Below are 8,518 nucleotides of genomic sequence, written 5' to 3'. Positions count from 1 at the left end.
AATTTGCTGTGATGATGCAACTTGTTAATGCAACTGTTCCTCTTGGCTACTTAAGCTGTAGCTGGCCATCCTGGATGTGTTTTCTCCTGGACAACTTCAATTTCAGTCAATTTCTCTTATTTGTCACCTACTTCTACAGTAGAATTTGGGGACATATTTTCATTTGGGGGATTTTCAAAAGTGAAGCTACTCTAAACATGTTTACTCAAGTAAGGAGTGGTGAGTTTTGGGTTTTTGGTTTTTTTTCCTTGCTCATCTAGATCAAAATGTTTCATCTGATATTTCTGCAGGTAACTGTGGGCTATGATTTTAATAACTTGGTTTCTGTGGCACAAGATTTTGTTTGCCTTCTGGAGTTTCAGTATTCTGGAAGAAAGCTATTTAACCTGAAGGATTTCACTGTCAGATTTCAAATGATGGCAAAGCAGTCTGCAGTGGATGTTTCTGAAACAGGCAGAATTCATAGTTTGCAGGCAATCCATATGTTTCTTCAGAATGTAGAACCAAATGAGTAGTAATGAATATATATATATGCTTGAAATTTGGTTATAAGGCAGGTTACAGAAAATCTTGTATAGGTTGTTTTCAGTGTTGCCAGAAGAATCAAAACCAGAATTGTAAGATGGAATTACTAACTTTATTTAGAGAATATCTAATACTTAAACGGAGAAATCACATTCTGATATTTCAGATGTATCCAGAAATACTAGAAAAATAAATTGACATAACTTATACAGTTCACCTTATAAAAGCAGTTTATTACAGTGCATAAAGGACCTTTGTTTGAATGTCTCTTCTCAATTTCCAAAGTTTTTCTAAAGAATAAGACCTTTGAAGTGTTTTCCCTGTTCAAAATATTTCTAACAATAGAAAGCTAATGCTTGTTAAGTGGTATGGAAGAAGTCTGAGCAGGAACTATATTTGACTCTTCACTGAACTTATCTGTGGGATGAGATACAGCCCTGTTAATAGTTGATACTTTTCAACTGGACAATGTAGAGTTGGATTTCTCAGTAATAATAACAAAAATAACAAACAAGTTAACCAAATGTTGTTGAAAATAGAAGCATTTAACCAATGTTGATATTGTGGAATATGTGTAATATAATCAGCTTTAAGACTTGATGTGGGGAGGGGCAATGAAGAAGTTTCCTTTCGTGGGACTCTTTAGTTAAAAGGAAACCAGCATCTGGTAGTAATTTTGCACATTGGGTCGCACATGCTGTGACTTTCCCATGACTTCTGCTTTTGGAATGGATTTTGTTACTAGGATTGGGGGGGCTTAATTTATTTATTTAGGATCATATCCTTCATGTTGAAACCCGGGTAAGAACATACAGATATAAACATAGCCAGTAGAACCCTTTTGGTAAATCTTTATGGAATATTGAATCATTTCTGTATGGATGCTTTACTGAATGATGATTGTGCTGTGCCGTTAGCACTAGACTGTACTTTGTACTAAAGTGCTTGTCATATTTGTGTTACGTCCTGCTGTTTGACTTTGGGATTTTCAAGGAAAAAAATCTGAAGTTGCATGATGGTAGAATTATTTCTCACTTTGCTAGGAATTTCAGTGTCTTTTGGGTCAGGGAAAGCAAAGGAGATTGGTAGAGGAGGAATTGTACATAAACACCTGGAGGGAGGGTGCAAAGAGGACACAGCCAGACTCTTATCAGTGGTGCCCAGTCGGACCTGAGGCAATGGGCCCAAAGCGAAACACAGGAGGCTGGTTCCTTCTGAACATCAGGAAACATTTTTTTTTTACTGTGGGGGTGACTGAGCACTGGCACAGGCTGCCCAGGGAGGCTGTGGAGTCTCCATCCTTGGACTTGGCATAGTCCTTGATAACCAGTTTGCAAGTCAGCCTGGAGAACTTCTGACAGATAGGCTTGTGGCACTGAGAGAAATCATTTTTAAGGAAAAATATTGTCTTGTTGCAGGTTGATGGTCATCAGAATAAAATGAAAATTCTGTGACATTTAACTTGCATTTCTTAACTTTCTGCCTATCCTTCCCCCAAATTTCCCTATCCATAGCACCCAACTAAGAAGCACAGTGATATGCATTAAGAATCCTAAGTCATCAGAAATGCCACTTTTTGACAAATGCATTGTTTGCCATTGCTGTCCGAGACAGGTATCTGAACTTTCAAAAGACTTGCTTAAGTAACTGATTGTGTGCTGAGTATTTTAAGTAAATTTCTAGAAATGTACACAAGATTCTCTTGCTAGAAAACTTGCAAGCATCTTTTCCTGGGCTATCAACCTTTTATTTACTCCAAGCATTTGGGTTATAGAGCTGGGGATATGCATGCAGCAGAAAACATAGTTGGGTTTTGTAGACCTTTTTCCTCTTTTGACATTGCTGGCATGTCTGATACTGCAGCTAGCTGGCAAATGAATTTCACACACATCCCAGTGATGAAGGCTTTCTGACTGCATTAGAGTAATGGTGGCCTTAGTCAATTTTTGTTTTCATCACAGATAATATTTCCTGGGTATCTCCTTTCCTACTGAGGAAAACACAAACAAAAACCCCACAACCAAAACCCCTCCAACCTTTAAAACTGTCACTGTAACTAATATTCTATTTAAATGAAAATAACATGACATTGTAGGCAGTCAGGACAAATTATTTAGTTCCTTGGAAAATACTGTGGCAAACTTTACACTGGAAAAATTTCTATTGTCAAAGTATCTTGATTTCACAACAGAGTCCAAAAGGTCTTGAAATCACTAACAGTAGCTTGTTGTCTTGTTTTCTTTGCAAAGAAAACAACTGTAATAACAGGAAATCCTGTTTTTAAAGTAGATGGGTATGGACTGTGGGAGTTTATTCAGTGATGTTGAATTGATGGAGCCAAAATGACCATCTAAGCATCGGTTAGTAAGTGCAAAATTGTTGTAGTTGATGGGAGCTCCCATGGTGTAAAGAAGGCATGATGTAGTTAGTCTGACAGGAAGTGGCATAGAATCAAAGGAACTCGTGCTTGACCATGTACCGATGTGTTGTCATGGAGACATCAAACTTGAAAAATCCTATACTTTTAACTAGTTTACTTTGTGCAGTGTCTGGCATCCTGAAATTATCTCATAATTCATACCAAATCGAATTCTGTTGCCTTGCTGCTGCTTTTTTCCTAAGACAGCAAAGAGTACATGAAAAGAAAATGGTGGCAGTGGCAGCTTTGCTTAGCTTCCAGGAACTATATTTCCTTTCCTTCATTGAGTGTCACGTATTTACTAAAACCTGCCAAGTATTGTTATCCAGTTATGTGAAAAGCGATTTTACTCCCCCCCCGTCACCCCCCGGCATCCCTTGCCAGAAGCAGTGCTTGTACCTCATGTTTTGAGCTCCCTCTACTGGTTTTATAACAGCAAATTAAAAATCCTCACCCAAGAGTGAAGACGGGACGAGGGCAGGGGCAATATTCAAACAGCCTTGTAAAAACACTTTTTTTCTTTTTTTAAATTCATTACACAGTCTCTTAGAAGAAGATTAACTTAAAGTTTAAATATCCAAACTATTTAGCCAGTAATTTTGTGCCACAATGATTTTATCCTTAGGTCCTTGCCCATAATCCAAATATATGTATATACTTGTAACCGACTAGCTGCGCAGTAATGCAAAGCTGTTGATTTAAAGTAAATCAGAATACTGATATTTTTCTGAATTATTTTTTCTCTCCTCTATTTTCAAATGAGATTCAAGGTCAGTGTATAAATGTATAATTTTTTTAAAAAACACTTCTGAAAGAAACCTGTACTTTATGTATGGCAATTGTCTCTGTGCTCTGCACATTAATATCATAAGTATCGACAACCAGAAGGATGTTATTTTTCTATTACCAAACAAAGAATGTTCAGGAATAAACAATAATTGACATAAAGCTCTTTGTCAATTATTTGAACATCATGTATCTGCTTAAGCACGTCTTGCCAATTTGTATCTGACTCTTAAGACTTTTGACTCATTAATGGATTCTCTAGCATTGTTTCTTTGAGGATATCCATTGAGGATTCTAATATTAACTCTCCCTGAAATAACATTTAAACTAGACTGATTGTTGAAAACACTTAATCTAGACTGATATGTATGTATATCCATATTAGCTGATACCTACAGACGCTTCTCAGCCCTTTTGTTTCAACACTGTCATTTCCTTGGGTGTGGGGTGTCTGATAAGCATTTCTGCAGAAAACCCAGGGCAGTCCTTTTCCAAAAAAGGTGGTGTTTGTGAAATGAGTTGGTGTGCCACATAGTGTATGACAAAGGAAATTAAATTTCTGTGTTCATTAATACTGTAGTAGGTTTCATGTATGTAGTTCACTTAGCTTTGCCAGTTTCTGTCTTTTGTTTTGTTTGGGGGGTTTTTTCTAAACCCTTTTCCAGCTGCTCTGTCTCAGCACTCCCTCCTGCCCAGCTGCTGGACCCCAGCCCTGGGACTTGGAGTCTCTGCCCAGGCTGAGGGATGTGGCCACTAGTCTCTTGTTTGCAGGGTCAACCAGTAGTGAAGCTGAGCACGTGTCCCAGGGGCACACACAGAGGACACTGACATGGCTGGTTACACAGACTACCATGAATGAGGTGTGCCTATGTATAGGACTCATAAAGCATCGACAGCCAATTCCTCTTCCTCCTCTCCAGCTAGCAGAGGCAGAAGCTTACTAGCAAAAGCACACATCCATGCATTGATCACCCAAGCACCAGCACAGCCCCTCTGCCTTGTTGGTATACCCCTACCCTGGTCCCAGACCATCTTACGTCCTTCATCGCTCCTGCTCCTTGGCTAGTCCAGCCTCACATTTGCTAGCACACTCAAATACTCATTTCCAAGTCCCCCTGGATACCAGCAAGAACCCTTGCCCCACAGCTTGCTGGCTAGTCTGGCTTGGAGTCTGCTGGTGAATACACATGTACACCGCATGCACACCGTGATTAGGGAAGATACAGACCGGTGTCACATCTGCCCCCCAACACCAGGCACATAGGCTGTGGCTCACTGTCCTGCTCCAGCTGCCAGTGCTGAGCCCCTCACTTGTCTCACTCTTGCTGTTCCCCCCAAGGAGCTGGTTTTGAGGGCACGTACCATTCCTGCCCCGGTGGCTGCTGGAGCTTAAAGACCCCTATTCCAGTAGCTGACACCACAGCCCCCGTCTGACTCCAGGAGCTTGTGTCAAATCCACTCTCGCACAGCTCTCACCAGTAGCCAGCACTTAGTCCTCACCCTACATATACAGACGAGATAGACAATGAGATTACATGGAGAAATAAATAGTTAAGAAAAGATTTAATAAGACACAGGAAGACAGGCTAGGCTGCAGTGATTAGGCCCAGGCCTCAGCCCGACAAGCGCTGTTTTACATGCAGCCAGCACCTTTTATCTCCTTTTCTGTCTACCCCCAACTTTGTTCCTTCCTGCTCCCCCTTCCCCCTGCGTGTCCTTTCTACAGCTCTGTTGATTCCTGAACGCAACCCAGCCCAGTGTCTGGGATCTCCCTGTTTTACAGTCATAATCAGCTGCAAATTCCAAGTTGGGACTTCCCAGTCCTGGGAGAGTGCCTGTAGTTTCTGAAGAGCCCATCTATTAGTGTGAGTGGCAAGGTTTGTTTTGTCAGGTCTTTGTCTCTGTGTACTTTGTTTCTGGTTTTCCTTTTTTATCCTTTGTTTCCTAATTGACAAGGTTCCTGATCAGATAACTTTGGTGGAGCAGCTTCTGGACCAGATACCCTTAAAGGAGCAGACACTCTCCCTCCATATAACCTTACACTGAGAAGATGATTAACTTCATAATATACAGAACAAACATCTACTGAGCTCCTAAATGCCTACACATTTGAGGGAGGTTGTCATACAAGCAATCCTGGAAAAGGTCTAGCCGTAAGACCCTGCTTGATATCCCAAGAAAGATGCCTGTTGGCATTTTGAGCCAAAAGGTCTTTTACAACCCATGGAAAATGTATGCATAACCTTGCCAGAAAAATACCTGCTAGGTGAGCTACTTCTGTTTGACCCCTGGTGGGATCTAAGTTGCTACCCTCCAGCCATCCCCACTGTCAACCTGTGTCCCCCCAGCCCTGTGTTCTTATGCAACTATGCAACTTGAGAATTTTGTTGAAAGGCTAGAAAAGGGGGGAAAAAAAAGGCGGGGGGCGTGGGGGGGAGGATTTTGTAGCTCTGTATGATAACACATCTCTTCCTTCCTGCATATGACAAAGATCATAGTGACCACACAGTCTCTTATCTTTTTGTGTTAAAGTAAAACACACAGAGGAAATTTCATCATTGAAAAGCTGAAAAATATAGCAGATGTTAGCAGTTTTGTGTCTTTTCCCTATGGGAATGATGGTACCTCAAAACTTGTAAATCTTTCCATGAGAAGCTCAAAAAGATTTTTCTTAAACCATTACCTCTCTATAACTGTGTGTGGTGTATGTACATGCATACATACACCCGTATATCTTCCTCTTCCCCCACTGAAAGTTTTTAGGAGCCAATTTCTTCCTTTGAGTATACAGGTCATCTAAGTTTTTTTGCTGTAGCTCAGTCTGCAGGACTCATGCCCTGTTCTTTTTTTATTTTTTAATTTGTGCTGGCATTAAGGTTGTAAAAGTATAAATGGATACAATCTAAATCCTCCTTCAAGTACAAACCTAGATTTGCAACCACAGAAAGCAGCCTACACGTACATGCTGTACTGGCTAGACTACTCTTTACCATGACTGCATCAGTCATTCCTGTCTGTACATACCCTATAAATTTATAAAAGGAGCAGTGTGTGTCTCCTCTCAGTTCTTCTGAATTTCTTGACTGAGTCATAGCAAATTTCCTTTCATGCCTTCCTAGCAAACAGCCTTATTTTTTTGTAAGGCCCTTTTTGACCTCCTAAAAGCTTATTCACTTTGCTATTATGACCAGTTTTCCCTCATCCCCCACTTTCTCTTCATACTGATTTTTCTGCATGGGTTCTGTGTACTGCTCTGAAACTCTGGCTGCCTATAGACATGTTTCTTGTGGCGGAAGGGTCTCCTCTCCTGCGCAGCCGCTGCCATGACTTTTACTGCTTTGATAAGGAACATCAAGCATATATTCATGTCCTGGTTTCAGCTGGGATAAAGTTATTTTTCTTCTTAGTAGCTGGTGCAATGATTGGAATTGGAGTAAGAACAATGCTGATAGCACATTGATGGTTTTGGTTGTGCTAGTTAACGTTTACACCAAGCCAAAGACTTTTCAGGTTCCTGGGCCCTGCCAGCCAGAGGGCTGGAGGGACATGGGAAACTAGGAGGGGACACAGCCAGGACAGCTGACTTGAACTAGCCAAAGGGATATTCCATACCATACGATGTCATGCTGAGTATATAAACTGGGGGAAGAAGAAGGAAGGGGGGGACATTTGGAGCAATGTTGTTTGTCTTCCCAAGTAACCGTTACGCATGATGGAGCCCTGCTTTCCTGGGGATGGCTGAACACCTGCCTGCCCATGGGAAGTGGTGAATGAATTCCTTGCTTTGCTTTGCTTGTGTGCGCGGCTTTTGCTTTACCTATTAAACCGTCTTTATCTCAACCTACGAGTTTTCTCACTTTTACTCTTCTGATCCTGTCCCCCATCCCACTGTGAGGGGAGTGAGCCAGCAGCAGCGTGGTGCTTGGTTGCTGGCTGGGGTTAAACCACGACAGTCCTTTCTGGTGCCCAACGTGGGCTCAAAGCGTTCGAGATAACAACTGATTTGATTGGAATGTGCTAGTTCAAATTCACAGCTGTTATTGCTGTTCAGCTGTTGGGGGGCAGGTCTCTGTGCTGGCCCTGGGGCTTGCTTGCCTTACTGTATATTAGGGTCTAGTGCTCATTAGTGGCTGCTTCTTGCTTTCACTGCTTGCTGTGCTGCTGCACTGCTTATCATCTCACCGCGCTGTGCCCGGGAACATTCTGGTAACAGCCATGGCAATGTGCCTGGGCTGGCAGGTGGCCAGGGCATGGCTGCTGTTCTGTGCTGGACAGGCTGGAACTCCAGTGTGAACTCGGGTCAAGGGGACTGTGAGCTGTGGATGAGTCCACGTGGGAGCAGGACACCCCAAAGCCCCTGTGTCCATGAATAAGCCCATGCCTGAGCAGGTGTATCTCGGAGTGTCTGTGGCCATGGTTCTGTCTGTGCTGCAGCATGTATGCCTCTGAAGGAACTGTGGCCCAAGGACAAGCCCACGTTGGAGAACATACACCCCGAAGCATCTGTGGCTGTGGATAATTCCGTGCTGCAGTAGCATCAGTGGCTGTGCAGGAGGTCATGCTGGAGCACCTCAAAGCGTGTGGTCATGGATAAGCCCACGACACAGCAGGTACAGCCTTGAAGGGATTGTGGCCAGGGATAAGGCCATGCTGGAGCTGATTTACTTCTGAAGGGACTGTGGCTGTAGGTAAGGCCGTGCTGGAGCAGGTCTGTGGTGATGGCCCATGGATAAGGCCATGTTGGAACAGGTACACCTCGAAGTGACTGTGGCTGTGGCTGAGTCTGTG

The sequence above is a fragment of the Falco peregrinus genome, chromosome 4 (genome assembly GCF_023634155.1).
Source record: "Falco peregrinus isolate bFalPer1 chromosome 4, bFalPer1.pri, whole genome shotgun sequence".
NCBI classification, from domain to species: Eukaryota; Metazoa; Chordata; class Aves; order Falconiformes; family Falconidae; genus Falco; species Falco peregrinus.
This window is presented reverse-complemented; position numbering follows the sequence as displayed.